This window comes from Astatotilapia calliptera, chromosome 13 (assembly GCF_964374335.1).
Source record: "Astatotilapia calliptera chromosome 13, fAstCal68.1, whole genome shotgun sequence".
Taxonomy (NCBI): Eukaryota; Metazoa; Chordata; class Actinopteri; order Cichliformes; family Cichlidae; genus Astatotilapia; species Astatotilapia calliptera.
Genome location: NC_137434.1, coordinates 3,842,552 through 3,863,923, shown reverse-complemented (window position 1 = coordinate 3,863,923; position 21,372 = coordinate 3,842,552).

Below are 21,372 nucleotides of genomic sequence, written 5' to 3'. Positions count from 1 at the left end.
TAGTCCGCCAGGGAACTGAGCGAATGCTGCAATGCTTGACTTTAAGTCACAGCGTTATCTACTCCTAAACCTAAGCAAGTCATTTTCATCATTCAACATCAACAAAAATTGAGTGAAAATAACATAAATGCAAAATTACAAGTGGAGTTCTCATGTAGTCTTTCACACAGTGCACACATACAGTGAGTTTCAAGAGGAAAACGTCTCAAATCGAACACTGAGTTGTACATTTAACAAAAAGGATGTTTACAGCATCTTATGATTGTCATGCTAGCTACTGCATTTGTGAACATCTGGAACTTGCCACAATTCTCTGACCACATATTTTACTAAATTCTTCTACAGTGGAGATGAGAAGTTGTAACGCATAAACACTAAACACACAAGAAAATGTGGGATTTTAGCCCTACCTAAAAGGTAGCTAGCACTGGTGGCATCAGTGCTGATGTCTTTGAGAGAAAACCAGCATGCTAAAGCCCTGAGGCAACTGTTGTTGTGATTTGGTGCTTTCTAAATAAAATGAACATGAATTGAATTTAAACAAGCTGTTCCTTGCTCTTCTTTTCATTGCTATGAGTTATTGTACTCATGCACAGATATGTGTAACAAGTAAATGTGTAAATTACGAGAAAAAGTTTTGTCTTGCAAGCCATCTTGGCTAACATATTCGATGTAGGAGTTAGATTGGAGTGTGAAGAAAGTATCAAAAATAGATTTAGAAAATAAAAACTCCTTTAACATGTTACCAGTGAAAGCCTTGATGACTGAGCGGGAACCTCAACTCCAGCCACTGAGACTGAACAGGCTCAACCACAATCTATAAGTGATGACTTTTAACCAGATACGTAAAGTTTAGTCCACGGTTTTGATAAATACACCCCCTCAGTTTTCCATTAATGATGTTAAACCCCCCTGTAGACCTTTTATTTCATGGCTTTTCATTCAGCTGAGATTTTATTTTATTTTTTTACATTTTATTAATATATTTAATATGGTGTATTTAATCAATGCGGAGGTCTGGTTTTCTAGGTTTATTAAAAACTTGTTTTAGACACACTGTAAACTTGATTTTATAGAATGTGACACATTGAAAAAATAAATAATAAAGAGCTCAACTTTAAACATCAGCAGCAATAATAGTAATCTATAAAAGACTGGGGAGAAGTGGAGACCATTTGTCTGTAGAATAGCTACTTTTTTCTCTCTCTCTCTCTCTCTTTTTTAGCAATAATAAACTGTGTATATAATGGTAAATGGCCTGTATTTGTATTGCGCTTTTACTAGTCCCCACTAGGGACCCCAAAGCACTTTACACACCCAGTCATCCTCCCATTCACACACTGGTGGAGGCAAGCTACAGTTGTAGCCACAGCTGTCCTGGGGCAGACTGACAGAAGCGAGGCTGCTATATCGCACCATCGGCCCTTCTGGCCAGCACCAGTAGGCGATAGGTGAAGCGTCTTGCCCAAGGACACAACGACCGAGACTGTCCGAGCCAGGGCTCGAACCGGTAACCTTCCGATTGCAAGGCGAACTCCCAACTCTTGAGCCACGATCGCCCTGTGTAGCATTGGTACTTAGTAAAGGAACAGCTCTAAAAAAATTCCACTACAGCTCATCATTCTCAGCCGTTGTGTTTCTAACGGTAAATATTTTAATCACTATAAAAGTAATGATATTTCAGACTTCTCGAGGCAGGAAAGAGTGCACAGAGGTGAAGATGTGCAGAGAAAGTGTATAAAAGAATAAAAGACAGACAGCACAAAGTGTTTTTTCAATCTTTACTTTTTTTCTTTTCGTTTGTGTTAAACTTTTTTTGGAGTTTCTGGGTGTGTGTGCCTAAGGCAAACAAACAATCAAGGATTTAACTGAAAAGTCAAGGAATCACCCAAACTACTCTGCTTCATCCCGGCAACTACTTGTTGACACGTGACAGTCAGTCCATACAGCAGCTGCTGAAAAATTGCATCCTGGACTAGAAAGTGGTTTCACAGTCACTCAGCCAAATGACACTGTTGAGCCTCACAGCCAGCATTGCTGAGAAAGAAACTTAATGTATTTCTACAGTTTCATCACCATGAATTGATCTACTGAAACTAATCAAAATCACTCCGACAGAACAGCAAAACCACAGCCACACTTTTTCTATGAACATTAGAGCCCAAATCAACAAGTGGTATCTGGCCACTGCTCCATCGCCTCCAGCACTAAAACTGTGTGTAATATGCAGCCTCAGTCGACTTATACGTTTCAGTGTTTAGAACCCCACAGGAGGGAAGAAAGTTCTTCGAAAAACAGGTTTTATATTTCTAATTTCTATTTGTGTGAAAATGCAGTTTTTAATTGATTTCTTTATCCAGTGAGTTTTCAAAGTCTCTTATAGGCCCAAGGGGTCACAGACTTCTCTCAGCCAACAGACCAGTCATAATCCTTCAGTTGTAGTCAAATCCACCAAATTTGAGCTGGAGTGTCTTCCCAAGACGGCAGCAACTTGGTTTGGTGCAGCTGCAAAGTTTCAGAGTTTCCCGTCGTAACCAGATGTTATTAGAACAATGTGAATGATGGATTTGCTTTAAAAGTAACCGAAACTTCAGGAAGCTTAAAGAAATACTGCACAAAGTAGTAATTTGGCCCTAGATGGAGGTGACAAAGGGGGTCATCCTGGCATGTCCTTTTATATATGTGTGTATGTGACTTTGTGCATGTCTGTGTGTGCGTATGTGACCTTTTTAAGATCCAGCAAAACTGCTAAACACACTCCCTCTGTGCCTGTCATTTACAGGTTGGCTATCGACATCTTAGAGTCTGAGCTCAGGGGATCAGCGCTCACATGCCAGCATGCTACACATGTGGGGTCTGCATCAAGACGCACACGCATTTCCACGAAACACACTCACGTAGAAGCCAGTTGCTCGAAGCATATAGACAAAGAAGAAAACCATCACAATCTGTCGATGTAAACTCTGTGGCATTAGTGCCACTGCTTGCATGTGGAACTGATTGCTGCTGAAATGCTGTCAAAGATTAGGATGCTAGAATATCCTTTTCCATTGTGTCTTACTGACGTAGGATCACGAGAAAGCACTTCACCGGATCGGCACATCTGCTTTTGGTATTTATTTTTGGGGGGTTCAGAAGGGCATGCACCCAATTAAAATCAATAACTGCGTTCACTTCAGCAAAGCCTTCTGGCAGACTCATGCAATCAAAAAGCATGCGGACAGCTGATCCCTGCAACAGCTACAGGCTACCACATGTCCCTGCGTGTCAGAAAAACAATGGAAATCACTTCTGTCATGTCCTCAGGCTTTGGCCTCTCCGAGCTTTGTCTTTCAGACCAGGTTAACGTGTAAACATCACCCACCCCCCTCTCCTGGTCAACATCTTTGCTTGCTAGCGTCACCTTTGCATGGAAGTGATCATGAAACGTACGCCCACATACGGCAGACTGTTAAAATACCTTGAGGGGGTAATCTTGCCTTGGAAACCTCACATAAGCTCCTTATCACAACACATTAGGAAGAGAAGAGGAGGGGAGCGCTAGTGTCAGCTGTCGGGCCCTGTTGGAGAAGGTGAGCCAGGCTGACTGTGACAGGTCAGTGAACATCGCTAGCCAAAGGCTTAGGAGGGCAAATGAAGACGCATACTGCCGTCATTTGGTTTCAACCCTGTCTCCTAATTGTAATGCATAACTTTTTCTTTTAATGAGGCATCACGAGGGAACACAAATTAGACTTTAAGGATACAAGGTGTTATTTCTCGTACAGATTATATTTCCTGAGCCACTTTAACTTTGGGTTGTTAAACTAGAACTGACTCAATAAAATCAACATGTACTGGATAGAATTCTATCAAAACAAAACCACTCAATTTTTATGTCATTAACATGCTCTCAGCTCACAGTTCTTTTATTGTTCATGGGACTGGATGTACCGGCCTGAATGAACTTCATAAATGTGAGTCATTACCAAGCAGACAGAAAACGGACATGAAAACTTTCCAATATGAGTTGTTGCGGTTGTGTGTCCAAAAACAAAGATATCAAAAGTATCTGCTTCTGGTAGATTTTGGTTGTGTAACACTTTTCATTCTTATTTTTGTTAAATACGAATAAAACTAACTAATCTAACTATGACCAAAAAAGTAATAAGTGACTATGTAGTGTTATAACTTGTGCAGCATGTTCAGACACCTAATTAGTTATTGTTTCACTGGTTATCGGTCTTTCTCTGATCTTCTGTTAAAAAAAAAAGACTTTGTAAAACCAATGTATGTATTAATATTTTATAAAATATCAAAAAAAGAAACCATTAGAATCTCATTATTACTTTCTTTAATACATTTGCTACAGGACTACTGCAGTTATTTCAGGAAACTGGACAATCTGAAGGTCTTTTCAATATTGAATGAAGATAATTTACAGGACCACATTGGCGAGAACTGTAGTAAGGTACCTGATATTGGGATTGCCAGGTCTTGTCTGATTGAGCAATCTACATGGTGACCTTCCTCCCAGACGTGGACTTCTGTTAAAACCAGATGTTGGAACAAGATAGCAGACTCCTCGGCATATTTACTGTATTTCGTTGGATCTGTATATTAGGATGATACTGCTTACAGTATTGGTTGTGGATATATGCTTTTTTATGTACATTTCTAAAAACGGTCAGACTAACCTCTTAACGCCAGGTTACTGGTGATATATCTAGGGTTAAGAGTAGGGTTTGTATCAGGTTATCATCCAGACCTTTGAGTTCATCTTTTCATTTATTTATTTTTTAAAGTGATGCATTTGCTAATTTTAATATTTATTTATTTTTAACATGATCAAAGCACCATACTTTTAACTTTCCACCTGGTAATTTTAGGGTTTAAACAAATAACATCTTTTTGAAATACAATCTCTGCTAAGGTGCTAAGAGTCAGCTTAGACGTTAGATGGTACAATTGAAAAGAAAATGTTTGTCATATTGCTGGCATTTTTTTTATAGTGTGTTGATAAAAAGGCAAAATCAGGCTCTTGCCCATAACACCAAGAGACAACTAGCAGGGTATAGGGTATGTGTGCATGTATATCTAGGTTTTTCACTACCATTTCAGAGGTTCATATAGCTCTGTATAAAAGATATGGTAATGTGAGATTAAGGAAAACTGTCTGGGCAAGGATCCAAGATTATGCTGACGTGACGTGGGCAGCATTTTGAGCCTGGATTGTGACTCGAGTAAAGCCGCTTCCTCCTTGAACAACTACCGTCAAGGTGCCCTTGAGCAAGACATCAAATCCTCTGCTGTTCTTAGTGAAGCTGCAGACTATCACCACAAAGGCATGGTCTGTGTTTAAAGGGTCACTTGATCTAAATTACGAAAAGCTTATTTTCTCGATTACTCCTAATGACTGTAGAGGTAGTTTTGGTTTTATTTGATTTTGATTCCAGGATTTTCTGCAAAGTGAATGTAAGGATTTCAAAATATTCGTTCTTTACTAAAGTTTCACATCATTTTCTTTGGTACAGTACAGACTGGAAGCAGCACATTCCTTGGATCTAAGCCTTAATTTAAACAGAAATTCTCAGACGTTCTTGCTGACATGTATGAAGGTGTAGAGGATCAAACTCCAAATTCTCTCACTGTGATAGCCAACACAACTAAAACCAAATACCCCCCGTCGCTTCATGACAATAAGTGTCAGCATCACAACTGACAGCATACTGCTGCACATTTAATGTAAAAGGGAAAACTGATATAAAAATCAAATAGCAATATCTCCAAATACACCCAGCTTTGCCAGCTGGCAGGTATACGTGCTTAGGTTTATTTAGTCTTATTAATTAACATCTTTTAACCCATTAACATTGTATGGCACTGTTCTGGCATGGCCAGGCATCCTTTGATGAGAGTGGTGTTTTAAAAAGCAACAATGTCCGCTCAGGAAGCTAGAACGGTGGTGGAATAAAAAGGTGTTGGTTTGCTTAAAAGTAAACCTGTCATATGTCAGTAGACAAGACTGAGAAAAAGTTGAGAAAAGTTCAAATCAGGACCCGCCCATGTTACATCACCAGTGGTTATTTCACCCATTGTCCCTTGAAGTGACCTTTAATGGGTTCTCGTGCTAAATGTCCCTTACGTTTGTCAGCCAGTTTCCTGTGGTTTGTGTCTCATTGGCTAGGTTTAGACACTAAAAAATATTACGTGAACAACAGGGATGAAAAAGTAATTGGTTAGCTTGGGTAAAAAGTTATGGTTTTGTTATTTACTTGTGTGCTGAAATGGGATCAAGGGGTCCTTTGACAAGCTAAAGCTTAAATATTTCTGTGTAGCAGAGAAGCAAAATTATGAATACTGAGGAGAGTGTCTTAGAAAAGTTTAGATCTTGTTTTAAGGGTTCAGTAGATGTACTTAATATGTAAATAAAAAAAATACATCACATGCTCACATTAACTGTAGCTGCATCTGTGTGAATCTAAGACAAAACTCCACCCAAAAAACAAATAAACAAACAAACAAACAAAACAAACAAACAAACAAACAAAAAAAACTAATGGATGTTTTTAAATCGCTGTGCACACATTATGTGTATGTGTGAGACTAAATTACGATGGGTCATTCATGTGCACTTTAGTTGCAAGTTTGAATTGCTTTGGTCTTCCATTGCTTGCCACAAATAATGCATTTTATGTCCAGAACACAGAGGCTAATTGAGATGTAAGATTCACACCACAGAGCAGTAGATGGGAATGCATAATGAAACACGGAGCTGGATCGTATGCTAAATATAATGACAGAGGTGAGGCTGCAGATCACATTGAATATGAGGCAAGCACCGTCTTCATCTGCTTGCCTCCCACACACACACACACACACACACACACACACACACACACACACACACAATATAATACGCAGGTGCACACGGCTTAAGCACAAATTGAACGCAGGGTAGAAACACATAGTTTCACACTCAGTGAAACAGCAAACACACACAGTGTGAACGCATGCTGGAGCAGGCGGAGGTTTTCTGTTGTTGAGTTCAGCTGCATACACACAATCAAACACAACACACATAAGCGCAGGTCAGAGAGTCCCGGTGGCGTAGAAACTGGCAGGCATCCTTCCACTGTGCTCCAACAATCCAGCAGGCTTTTCTTTACCACACTGCCAACATGCTTTCCCCCTTCACACACAAACACACACACACAGCATACTGCTTTTCCTTTCTCCTCTCCAATCATCCATTATTGTAAGCCCTCACAGGCATTGCAGACAATGAGAAGTTGAATGGGAGAAAGTGAAGCTAATTTGTGGACATGCGCTTTGTTATTGTTTCAATAAAAATTCCCTATGAACATGACAATTACATAAGTACAACAAAGAGGCTTTTGGCGAAGCCTCCAACATGTTTCCTCTGTACAGACGTCCCCTTAGATATTCCGTAATGGATCATTACATAGAATATCTCCAAATAAATCACAAAGTTGTTTGTGATTCTTTTTGATCTCTGGCTGAAGAGGAAGAACAATGATGTTTGATACTAACTTCAAACTAAGTTGGTAAAACACACATTATGAGAGGAAAGGCATCTTTGCATGTTTGGTAGCTTAGTGGAATTGTTTTAGTCATAAAAACACTACCAATGAAAACTTTAATACTCTAATCTATTTTAATTTGAAAAGTCCTCCCTGTAATTCCAGCCTTTGTAGTCTAATTGGTTGTGTAAGTGCTTTGCTTTATTTTTCTGGTCCAGAGCATTTGCTATTTAGGCTAAACAGAGCAGATAAACCACATGTACGCTAACTCGCCGTCAATCTAGATGTTTCACCACTCAGCAGTCATAACACCTGAAAGTTGGAAGTTATACTTCTACCATGATCTTTGCTGATGCTGAACTGAGTCCTACATATCAGTTTTGTGATATTAATTCTTTTAGCAGTTAAGCACAGAAAGCCAAGAAGTTAGCTGGTTGCTGCTCTATGGTGTACTGGATCCAGTGTTGCCAACTCCTCAGTAAGGAAAATCGCTATTGGCTGTCTTAAAAGTCGCTAAATGACGCCATCACCTAATTTGCATAATTGGTCATGCTAATGTAATTGTAACCAGTGTTGGTCAAGGTACTTGAAAAAAGTATTCAGTAACTAATTATTGATTACTTCCCCCAAAAAAGTAATCCCGTTACTTTACTAATTACTTATTTTCAAAAGTAATTAATTACTTAGTTACTCAGTTACTTTTTAAAAACACGATTTACAGCCTGAATAGGTGATAAAGCGATAGATCTTTCAGCCCAATTCTACTTTTTCTGCATAATCCATCATACAAAATGTAACCAAATGGAAAAGTCTCTTTTTTTAACTTGTTTTATTAGTTTTAATCTTTTAATTATGCATCAAGTAAAAATTAAATTACGTGCAACATTCTCTGACTTGAAGAAATTAGTTTAACATTTAAACCTATTTTCTGCACATTCCAGCACATAAAATAAAAATATTTTTTGTGTTTACACTCAGTCTTTCAAATAGATGCAAGTAAAACACAGCAGAAAATAAATAACATCAAAGACTAGCAGTCGTTTTGCTCTATTTTCACCTGTAAAGCAGGAGTTGGGTAGGCGGAGGTTTGCCCTGGTGCAGGTGTGCCGCAGCAGTCAGTGGAAGAGTCCGCGAGTTTCTCGGTGAATTTCCCATTACGTCGTTGCGCACTCGGAGCTTGTTTAGGGTTTTTTTTGCTGTAAAAAGAAGTTTTCTTCCCACTCATAACGGACACTAATGTTTTTGTCACTTTTTATGGAATCAAACTTAAAATAAGGTCAGTACGTCCACACTTTAAACGCTGCACGCTCATATTCTCTCTCGCACTCGATATATTGCACTCGCTTACGTCATTGTCATGAGACATTCTCGCAAATAAAATCACGGTTTTAGTAACGCAGTAACGCAGCGTTCCTACAGGAAAGTAACGGTATTCTAATTACCGATTTTGCAATAGTAATCCCTTAATTTACTCGTTACTTGAAAAAAGTAATCAGATTACAGTAACGCACGCGTTACAAGTAACGCACGCGTTACTGCCCATCTCTGATTGTAACCTACACTGCTGGAGAGAGAAATAACATCGTGGAAGAGACATAAAGTGAGCAAAACACCGTCCTAAATGCATTTAGAATTTATTTAGAACTACAAATTAAATCTTTTAGCAATTATTGTTTTTTAATGTCACAATTCCAACCCTACTCCTTTATCCGGGCTTCAACCGGCAAAAGTGACCTGAAATAGGCACTCTGGTGGAGTTTCTTTGTGTGTGTGTGTTTATAAGTAGTTTTAAACCTTGTGATCCACAAAACAGCATAACAGTAAAAGAAGAACTGACTGCGTTACAGTCAGTGCGGGAGCAGTGGCTTCACTCATGCGCGGTTCATTTGCAGTTTGGACGCATAGGTGTGAATCTGCAGCTGGGGGAGGACTATCCTCCGCCCGTGAACGCTTTAGCACTGGTGTGGTGCCCACGGCAGCACCCGCTGCTTGTTAAGAGTAAGGCAACATGCCCTTTCACGTCAAAAAGTCGTCTTAAATAAGTCTCCAATAACATTAGAAAAAGTCACCAGATTTGTTGCTAGTCGCTTTTTAGAAAAAAAAGTCGCTAAAGGGGTCTGAAAACTCGCTAAATATAGCGACAAAGTTGCTAAGTTGTCAACACTGACTGGATCAAGTGTTAAAATGGTAAAGCTCAAAACTTGGGGCACAAAAACAGTTTTAGCTCACATTTCTTCAAGATATTCTGAAGAAGCTAATAGCTGAGATAATGTTAAAAATAAGGTGAGGGACAGAAAGTTTTAAGGCGATGTTGCCTAAACTAAGCTAAGCTAAGCTAAGCATGCCTAAGGTTATGACTGTGAAATTGCCTGCTCATCAGACAATGAGCCGTAATACCATGCACAGTCCTCCTTTTTTAAATATATAACTTTTCTTCAGTATGATCCAAAATGAGTGAGTCCATGAAGTCATCTGGACTTCAGATGACTTCATCTGAAGTCATCAGCTATTTTGCTAGCTGTAGCTTTCAGACAGAATGCAGGTTTAAAGCACTTTCACAGAAGCTACATCCATGTTTTATACTATACTGCTTTGTGACCAGATGAGCTGCATAGTTTCACTGTTCTTAATAAAATCAAGACTGTTAATTATAAGAGAAACTGATAGTATAATTTTAAACTTTTACCTAGTTTCATTGCTAGCTTTCCTGTTTACCTACCAGTCAACATCTGGCAGCTCTTTCAGGTTATCTTGTAAATTAGCTAACTGAATAGCAGGTTGTAGTTTTTCCTTTGTAACTATTTTTTTTCATGAAAGCAAGTTAGTGCTCAGTCAAATGTGGTCAGTCAATAACAAACTTACATCACCATGCAATCGGTTTGAGTTACAATCCAAAGTCACAGAAAACTACACACATTAAACCAATTTACAACATTCTTCAACAATCTGACCCACATTTGCTTGGACTAGGTCACTTTTTACCCTTCTTCACCCTCCCACTTGCCCACCACACAGACACACACAGACCGCATTTTGGGCCGGGCAGCTCCTGGCTTCCACTTCAGGGTTTTGGCTGTGTCCCTTGCACTGTGACACACACACACACACACACACACACACACACACACACACACACACACACACACACACACACACACACTCCTCTCCCATGCTCTAAGATCCTGTTCATCAGCCTTTATTGTCCCAATCAAAGCTTTGCCTCCCTGACCGCCTTTAATATTCAAAACTGCAAGATGGTACATGAGCCATTTGTCTCAGTCTACATAACCCGCTAAAGGAGGATGGTTGTGTGTGTGTGTGTGTGTGTGTGTGTGTGTGTGTGTGTGTGTGTGTGTGTGTGTGTGTGTGTGTGTGTGTGTGTGTGTGTTCATGAGAGTACATGTTTCCACACAAAGTGGAGCTGGATAGCTGCAAGTTGCCCCTGACACCAAACTTAATTCTCCAAAGCGAGGCTGGGGATAAATATTTCAAGGTCATTCTGTTTGCTGTCTGTTGTCTTGTTCCGGGAGCGCTGACTATAATAGGAATATATGCATGCCTAACTAGGGGCTTTAGAACAAATTTACTCTCTGCCTGCTGCTCTCTGTCTCTCTGCCTATAGGCACAGGCCAAGAGATGAAAGATGGCTGGCAAGCGATCTGCAGTGGACATATAGGACCGTGTGTCTTCATCTGTACAGTCCATGGCGGTGTTTCTGTATCCTATTCTGAAACCATTACGTATTAATGAAGCTTGTGTTGTGAGGAAGTGTTCTTGGTTTGCAGGTGTATTTAAATGGTTCTTCTTAAAACAAAAACTTGCATCTATCAGATTAAAGTTCTTGATCAAGCCGCTTATAAATTACAGACAAAAGCAACCTTTTCACTCCTTTTCTGGTGGAATTTGTTCAAAGGTAACATTTCTTTTAGCTGAACAAAGGCAGCAGGAAAACACTCTAACAGCAGGCACTTCCACCTTCGAGCGTGGCGATCAGGGACCCTTTTAAGCACCCTTAAAAGTTAATCTGCATCTACACCCATGATTTTTTGCCAAAATGTTATCTGCATGCTTTTAACTTTGAAAATGTATTTTTTTTCCATATCTGGTAGCCAGGAGCTGAATAGCCTCTAATAAAAAGTAAATTCCTGAACACTTCCCCCCATATTTGAGGCACTTGTTGCTTCTCTGTGTGTTTTGTTTCTTTATGGGAACTCAAAAGAAGGTTGATAAGGCTTGAAAAGTTTGTTTCATTCACTAATGTGAATCAATAAATTCCTCAAAAAGATTCTCAGATATCTCACTGTGACTCTCAAGTATCTTTAGAATCGGAATTTTTTTTAGATTGTCTGAAATTCCTGCTTACTAGGACATATTTTAACAGCTGCAGTTTTACAGATGAATTCAGCCAACTTATGACTACAGCTAAACCTGCCTTTGATTTTCAGTCTAGGTGTGGAAGGTGAGTGTGACTATAGAGACACAACAGGATAGAATGGAACTGGTGAATTTGCAGATAATAATAAGATAAGACAAAAATAAAAACAGGGTAATGGGCCAGTTCCCTGTAAGGAGCTTTGTCGTTGCCACATGGCTACCCTTTCACTGTGTTAGATCAGCAGCATCATGTGTTATCTTGTAAATGGGATGCTATTTCAAAATGTTTTAATGTATTCAAAATTCCCGTCAATGTGTTAAGGAAAGCATTGGGTGAGCTAAAAATGAAAGACATGATGGGTTTCTGGAATTTGTAATGTGAGTTTTTGCACCCATCATGTTGGTTTTTGGAGGCAGAATTGACCATATTTTAGACTGTGGGATGGAGAAGAAAAGTATCAACTCAACAGCAAGCTTGGTTAGCAACCTGAATCCAGAAACTCTGAGGGTCACCTGTGTTGAGTAAGAGTAGCCAAAACTGAACAAACCTCTTGGAGTATCTATCTCACAGCAAGTTGTAATATTTGTTAGGTAATTCCATCAAAAATGTTACCAAGAGCACAACCATGTTCTTGAGATCCAGTTGAGTTAAATAGGTTAATGGTGACGAAGCTGCCCTCAACTACAACGCACCCATCAGGAAGCCACTCCACTCATTTTAGACCTGTTCTCTTTATTCAGGTCTTTAATGCTACATCTGTAAAACAGTCCTCACACAGGTCATCACAGAACAGAAAATGATTTTACTCACATTCATGAATATGACCATGAATATGTTCATAATTGTCTCCACTAACAAGCTTGTGTTTTTTCTGGTGTTTGTGTGTAAACACAAAAATCATTTAAAATCTGACTTACATCCACCAAGGTCTAACCAACAGGTATCATACCACATCTGACCTCTGACCTCTCCTTTAAGGGCAGTAGATTGACCTAAAGGTCAATCTAAAGGTCAATCTACTGCCGAGCTCCGCTGGTTTCTTCTTTCTGGCGCAAAGTGGGCGATAAACAAACAAGAGAGACGGGACTTGCGACAGAAAAGCTGAAAAGCTCAGCTGATCATTGATCAATTTCATGATTGAAGTAGAAACAGAAGAGGGATGGGGAGCGAATGAGAGAAGAACAGGCAGTTGTGCTGCAAAGACACAGAAGAACTTCAGCTTTGTGTCTTTTTCGTTGTAGCTGAAGTACGGGACAAACTGCCTTCCTTTTCACCTCAATACAAAACGCGTAATATTTTCTCTGAATACGAGACAATTCCGTTTTTTAGGGGACTGCTGCTTGGTTAGAAATATAATGTTAAATTATATATAAGTTATTCATCTCCAGTTATTTACAAATCGGTACCTATTAGTCATTATCTGCTCCCAATAACAATGTTTGTGTAATCAAAGTAAACTTCTGTCATGCTGACCTTATCTGATTCTCACTGTACTACAAATTTCTTAAAGTACTTCTTAACGTAAAAAAGAACGAAGAAAACAAAATGAATATATAGAAAACACAGTAATCACCCTGCCTGTGATAGGGTTACCTGGAGCCAGGCCCGTCAAGGGTGCTTGAGGGCGAGTGTCTGGTGGTGGGCAGTGGGGCCCGGCTGGTCACAGCCCAAAAAGAGGACATGGGCCCATCCTTCTGCAGGCCCACCACCCGCAGGGGGTGCCATAGGGGTTGGGTGCAATGTGCACCAGGTGGAGGCCACGAGCAGAGGCCCTGGTGTACCAATCTCCAGCTACCAAGACATTACTGTGTCCATAAAAAGAAATACTGCACACAGAGTGAGATGCCTCGGTCGAGGTTTGCGTTCTCTGAGTGCTGCTTGTTTGTATCTGTGAATGTTTATTTTATTCACTCATGCAGGCATGTATCACATATTAAACAATTAAGGTACAGCAGAAAACTCAGCATATTTTTCAAATTCAAATTCAAATTCAAATTCAAATTCAAATTTTATTTGTCACGTACACAGTCATACACAGTACGATATGTAGTGAAATGCTTGGACAACTGCTCGTGACCTAAAGAAAACAAAAAAGGAAAGGCTATGAATAAGATAGGAAATAAATATGAAAAATTAAGGGTAAATTTAACTAGGAAGGAATAAAATATAAATTAAGGTTAAAAATGAAATAACTGTACAACACAAATTAGAATGAAGGGTAAATTTAACTGGGAAGAATAAGATAAAATATATAAATTAAAGTTGAAAATAAAATAACTGTACAACAAAATACACAATACACAGTATAGAACTATATAAGAATGTATGAAGAAATCTAAATATAAATAAATATATACACAATAACAGCAGCTGTACAAGTATTAACTGGAAATGAAGAATATAGTGACCAGTGTTGTGCAAAAACAATGTCCAGAATGTCCAGTGTGTGTAAGAACCATATGTGTGGGTCAGTACTGTGTGGTGGTGTGATTGAGAGACCGTATCGCCTGCGGGAAGAAGCTCCTCCTCAGTCTCTCTGTGTTGGTCTTCAGGGAGCGGAATCGCTTTCCTGACCTCAACAGAGAGAACAGTCTGTTGTTGGGATGGCTGAGGTCCTTCACGATCTTCCTGGCCTTGGTCCAGCACCGCCTGCTGTAGATTGAGTGCAGGTCAGGGAGCTCGGAGCGGATGGTGCGCTCAGCTGACCGCACAACCCTCTGTAGAGCTCGTCTGTCCTGCATGGTGCTGTTCCCGAACCAGGTTAAGATGTTTCCCGCCAGGATGCTCTCTATGGTGCACGAGTAAAAGTTCCTGAGCACCTTGGAGGGCAGTTGGAAGTCTCTCAAGCGTCTGAGGTGGTAGAGACGCTGTCGGGCCTTTTTCACCACGGTGTTGATGTGACAGGACCATGACAGGTCCTGCGTGATGTGAACTCCGAGGTATTTGAAGCTGTCCACTCTCTCCACTGGGCACTCGTTGATGACGGGGGTCTGGTAGTTCCTCTCCTGCTTAGTGCTGAAGTCCACTATCAGCTCCTTTGTCTTACTGACGTTTAGAAGGAGGTTGTTCCTCTGGCACCAGTTCTCCAGATTCCTAATCTCCTTCAGGTAGGCCGTCTCGTTGTTATCAGAGATCAGGCCCACCACGACGGTGTCGTCAGCAAACTTGATGATGGTGGTGGAGCTGGTAGTGGCCACACAGTCATATGTGTACAAAGAGTGTACAAAGAGTACAAAGAGTACAAAGAGTTTTTAACAGTAACAGTACAATTTTAACAGTAAGTTGTTGGTTTCTGGGAAAAGAATCTAACATGTCTGTTTAAGTCCATGGATTCTAACAGATTTCAGCTCTTTGTGTGCCATGTTTCTACTTGGTTGTTCAGGTTTTGGCCCTCTGCTGGCTGTAAGACACTCAGACTTGGACCTCTAGGGAAAAGTGTTGCCCACCCCTGCCTAAATACTATCCAGTTTCAAAAAAAATATTTACCATGAATAAAGCTGCCATGAAGGAAGAAATTAGAAATAAAGGACCCCCAAATATTTTTACACCAGGCTGAAAATGTTTATCTCTCGGCTGAATCTGGGCATTACGTTGTGATTCCAATTTTGAGCCACCCTCAAGTGTCCATTAAAGGAACTGCAGCCCCGGAGGTTTCCGGTTGGCGAAGAAAAGCAGCCAGTGACTCATTCTGAAATGGTGAATGCAAAAACATCAGTGCCTTTAGTAACAGCCAGGCCTGTACTCACACTGAGTAGCCTTATTTCCCATAATTACAGCTCCGCTATCTCCCCTAAACAAAATAATTTCATGAACACATTTCTGAAAGTGTTTCACATTTTCTTCGGAGGTTAAAAAAAGGCAAAGGCGGAGGGAAGCGCTAACGAAGCATGGTCAAAGTGCAAGCAGGGAGAGACTTTTTCATCTTGGCGGGAGATGTAAAGTAATGAAGTTGACACCAGTGTCCACCCCATTAGGCTGGGCCTGCATGGACCATTACAGGCAGGGTGAGAGGACAGCCCAAAGCCAGAGGACCCCACGGAATAAACACACACATGCACACACAATCACACATAAAAGCAGAGCATAATGTTATTATGTCCACACTTGGCATTCTTTCTTTAGGGGTTTGTCGATACTTACAAGCTAAGTGACAAGCTGTGTCTGCGGAAGTGTGTGAACAGAAGCTCAGAGATAGTCGCACAGTACATTCCTGACCCCGTATCGAAAGCCCAGCATATTCTTTTCTATAATGTGTGTACCGCATACATGTGCGCACGTACAGCTTTCCTGAGTGACTGTGTATAGCAGCAGGAATAGGAATGCATATGAGTGTGTGTGTGTGTGTGTGTGTGTGAGTGTGTGTGTAATGGAACGATGTGGTGGCAGCCCCGGTTCTCCCGCTCAGCCTGTCAGGGAAATATAATTTGCGCCTTCAGTGCTTTTCACCTGGCTCATATGCAGCATGCAAATTTATTTCTCTAATAATCCGAGTGCGCGACGGCCCTCCTCCAGGATTAATGACAGCATTCCCGGGGCCTCGCCTCCACCCCGGACCGCTGGAATATTACCACCGTGCACCCCACCACCAACACATCCCTTCCCTCTCTCTCTCTCATACACACACACACACACACACACACACACACACACACACACACACACACACACACACACACACACACACACACACACACACACTGTGACATGGAAAAATTGTGTTAGTTCTACACAGAAAAACGCTGGGGTATTTGTCCTGCTAGACAATATAATGGGCTGGTGCATCATCAGATTGCAATGTCATTTCAAAAAACCTTGAATACAAATAATGGGGAGAAGGTGGGTGGTGGTGGTGGTGGTGGGGGGGGGTGCAGGGGGAGGAGAGAGGAGGACTCGTAGGATAGATGGTGCGTTTTCTAATCCGGTGGACTAGTTATCCTTCATATCAGGTAGAGCGGTGTCACGATGACACATGCACACATGCACAGAAGAAAAACACACTGCTCCGTTATTCAAATGAAGTGTGCCGCATTGTGCAGAGCTTGCTGCTTTCCTGGGACACATCCCTTTTTTCCCCTCTTCCACCGTTAATTAATCTTAGAGATCTTTTTTAGCATCCCTCCCTCTCTTTCTCACTCTCTCCCTCAACCCTCCCCAGCCCCAGCTCGCTGGCTTTTTCTAAGCAAACAGTATGAAATATGGATATGGGAGAAGTATTAATTATAACCCCATGTGTGGGTGTAGATCTGTGTGTTAGGAAGAGGGAAAAAAGAGAGGCGAGAGAGAGGGGAGGAAACAATGTGCCAGTGCCACCACCCACCGCCTGGATCTGTCACAAGAGGCTGGGAAAAGAAGGAGGAAGAAGCAGAGAGAGGAGGGAGACATGTACCGAGACAGTGTGAAAGAGGAAGGCGAAGAGGAGTGTGCTCGTGTGGTTGTGTGTGTCCTTCTATTAGTGTGTTTAAGTGCCACCCTGGCTTGTGTAGCCCTTCACCTGCGAACAGAGAGCGCCTCCATCACAGGTGAGGCCATACAAAGCCTCGGTCGAGGCTGTCATCCGCTGCCATCCAGCACAAAGCGGGTTAACTTCAGCTCTGGCTCTGCACCCTGACAGGCCGCGACTGCTGGTCACTTATCTTTTTAATTAGCTTTTCACTTGTCCTCAGCCTCCCTGTGGTCCCCTTCCCTCTGCCTTTCCTCTTTCTCTCCCTGTCACTAATTCTGAGCGGACTACCGTGAAAAAAAGTGATTGTGCACTCTCATCTTCATACACTTACCACTGTGAGCCAGGGTACCGAGAAAAAAATGAATGTATGTGCAAAATGTGGTTGAGGTATTATTCATGTTAATCTGTTAACATCCACCAGGTCATCAGTGAGTCATGCAGAGTTATGGTTGGGGTGGGTTTTTTTAGCCACATGCTATAAAGGCAATTTTTTTTTTATTGCATTTTATGTATTTTTTAAAGGCTTCTAAATTCCAAAGAGTTAAACATTCTGTAAAAGGGTAGGTGTTAACCAAACCCTAACCCTAGATGGGCCTCTAATGCCTTTCTACAAAATATAATTTCATTATTTACTTTTTAGAACCAATCGTGGGTCTGTAGTCACATTAGATTTTCTTGCAGTGACCCAGTGTAACACCTTACTTTCTTCAGGGAGTAAATAAGGGACAAAATCATGTAATTATACCATTTCTCCTCGTGCACTATGAGTAAACTTGCAGTAGAGGGAGGAGAAAAATAACACAGCACTCTACATTTTTGTTGGAGCACAAATATTAGTTTAATTTTTATTAGACGAATGGACATGGATATGACAGTAAACTTCAAAACAAGCACAGGGCAGAAACCACTACTGGTGTTAAATGTTTGCAAATACCTCCAAAGACAGCATGTTAGCATAAATCAACTACCAAAGAACATCAAACCTAGAGTGGTGCTATTGAGTGCTGACCAGTAGCCAAGTTTGATTTTCATCTGGTAACAAAAACAGTAACAAGCAGTCAGCCGTGCAGCATTTTAGCCTTTGTTTCCACCTGTACCTGTTTTTACTGTGGACTCTGTGACCACATCATTTTCCAGGAGAGTGCTCATGGCCTGGTTCTGATCAACGGCTTTGTGTTGAAAATTAAACACTAAAGGAGCTGTGTCATCATTAGAAAAGAGGTCTGTGTTTAGGTATATATTATGAACTAGTAATTATATAACAATGTATCTCTGGCCACGTTGACAGAGTCATCCAAAAAATGTAACAAGTAATGTAACAAATTACTTTCTTCAGGTAAATAAGTGACAAAGTATTGCCTATAAAAAATGCATCATATATTACTTTAAAAAGTAGAAGATTTTTTAATGATGGAATATTGCCTTAAATATTATCATGCTGTCAGAAATGAATGCTGTTGTGGCCATGTTTTTCACCATCTTCTAGTAGATCACAACAGCTAATTCCTGAACATCAGTCATTGTTAGCACCAACTCCCACTCTTCATGAGGGGATGGAGTTTTTCAGTGGTGTCAAACATGTGGCCCAAGGGTCAGAACATTTTAAAGATTTTATGCCAGATGCCCTTCCTGACACCCTCCCATATATCATGCTTGGGACCAGCACTGGCAGTACACTGGCCTGTGACCCTCACAGTTTGGGTCTTCTCCCAGTCTCCCATTGAGTTTACTTGTATGCTACAGAGTCAATGGGAGATGTTGTATGTGTAGAGTATTGGTCCTATACAGGGCCCTGAACACACTGGTGAAGAAATCCTTATAAAGACATAATCCCAAAACTCCTACTTACTTACTACTTATTTTTACATGAATTTTACATTTTTTTAAGATTCCCAATTTTGAAGCACAATAGATGTTTCTAAGTTCAAATCTGCTGGTAATCTGAGGAGTTCATGCAGGCGATGAGATGTCATTCACAAGTGACTTTTGTTCAAAGCACTAAACAGAAGTCATTGGTTAACATTAACCAGATCTCAGACTTTTTTAGTTATCTCACAAAGTTTGACCCTGGGGTCACTATGTTGCTTTCGGTCAACGATCTAACAACACTTTCCCTTAAGAATATGTCTGTGGGTGGGTGGATAGGGACACACACGCACACATAGACACACACATAATGAATACAAAGATGGAGGGATACAGAGTACATGTGATCGATTCTGTGTAACAAGAGAAGAATTGAGGGTAGAACATATATATACAGAGCCTTACAAATTTACAGGGCAAAATGTGAAGTGGCTCTTCCAGAGTTTATAGAGCCCTGCTGCATGGAATTGCAAAGCACACAGGGAAGCCAACCAGTGTTTGTCATATGAATCATAATTTTACCACCACTGCCGAGCATTTGAAAAAAACATAAAAATTTAAAAAAAAATACATTTGATTTGTTACTATGATGTGTCATTCCTGGCATTGGTACGTTGTTTATATGTGTAATGGTCTTGAAAAAGTGATTGATAATGCAGACAGACAGAATGGGTATTCACAGTTAGGTGATCCAAGGCAAACAGAAAACAGAGATGCAAGGAGACATTACTGCTAGGACCAGACTTACTCATCCAGTGATTTACTCATGTATTGAGCCAGCATTGGCTTTTCAATAAAAACAGGAAATCAGGCAGGCTTGGTTGTCTCCTTTTAAAGTTCCAGTAAAATGAGCTTTTGAACTCCCGAGGAAACTGTTACCTCAGAGAAAACTTGTTTAAATCGATGTTTACGCTATCAGAGTGAACTGCATTGCTTTATACTTAGACTGATCCTTCATTACATCCCATTAAACATAAAGTCATTTGACCATTTCACTACACCTATAATTTTATAAGCTTCAAGATTTTAGTGGTGTGTAATGTATCGCTCCTCTTTACTGCCAGTTGTGTTTATATAAAATGGGGATCAGTGCTTATGATCCATCCGTCCATAGAACATTTTCATAAACTGCAAGTTGATTTTTCTTGTATTCTCAAATCAGCATGATGGCTGCTAATTTCAAAATTTATAAGAAGTTGGACTGTCACATGGTATCAGTTTTGGTCATTTGGCTTCAGCTTTTTACCAGATATCTGACCAGTTTGTTATAAAATGCAATTCCATAAAGAAAGAAGAGAATTTATTTTTTAGCAGTTGGACTGTTTTTTTATAGCTCTACAGATTTTATTTTTCTGGCATCTATTGGTTGTTGCTATTCCTTTTATGTAGATGCTGACTGGTCAGAATGTGTTGTGAGTTTTGTAAGATTTCCGCAATAAAAACATAAAGCCATGCCTGATGTGGACCTTTCAGAGCCAATTCCAGACTAATGTAGAAGAACTTATTTGTATGGCTCAAGGCATTATTATCTAAAAACAGTATCCTAAATATTTGCATTTGGATTTTCTGGCCAATTTAAATCCTAAATCATAGCAAAACAGACAGCCACCTGCTGGTTGTTCATATTTAACTAGTATACAAATGGTGTAAATACTAGTCAACCAGCACTTTCTTCAACTGACTGCACGAAGTCTTCAGTGGCTAAATACACTTGCTGTAGGTTTGTCAATTTCTTTTTTGGTACTAAGTCTACAATATCCTGGTTTGAAATCCAACACAGGGTGCTGGTGTTTTCTGCCTTTATCTTCGAGCAGCTATTCTGTCTGGAACAAATATGGAGTTAGCTGGTGATTTGTTGCTTGAGAGAGAATTTCATTTGGGGTTGCAGTTTACAGGTGTGGAACATTTCAAAGAAATCTCTCTCTCTCAACCTTTATACCTTTTTTCTACATCTTCAATTAAACCCCCATCCTTTTATATCTGTCTGCAGCAGTCAGGAAAACAAAATGGAATGGGTCATTAAGGGGATCAACCTCTTCTGATCCACATCTCAAATGTGAATTTCTAAGGTTGGAGTGTGGGGATGGAAGTTGTTTGGAACTCTTCGGGGATCTGAAGAAGTTCATAGGGAATGGACCGTACCGTGGTCATCAGCATTCCTGGGA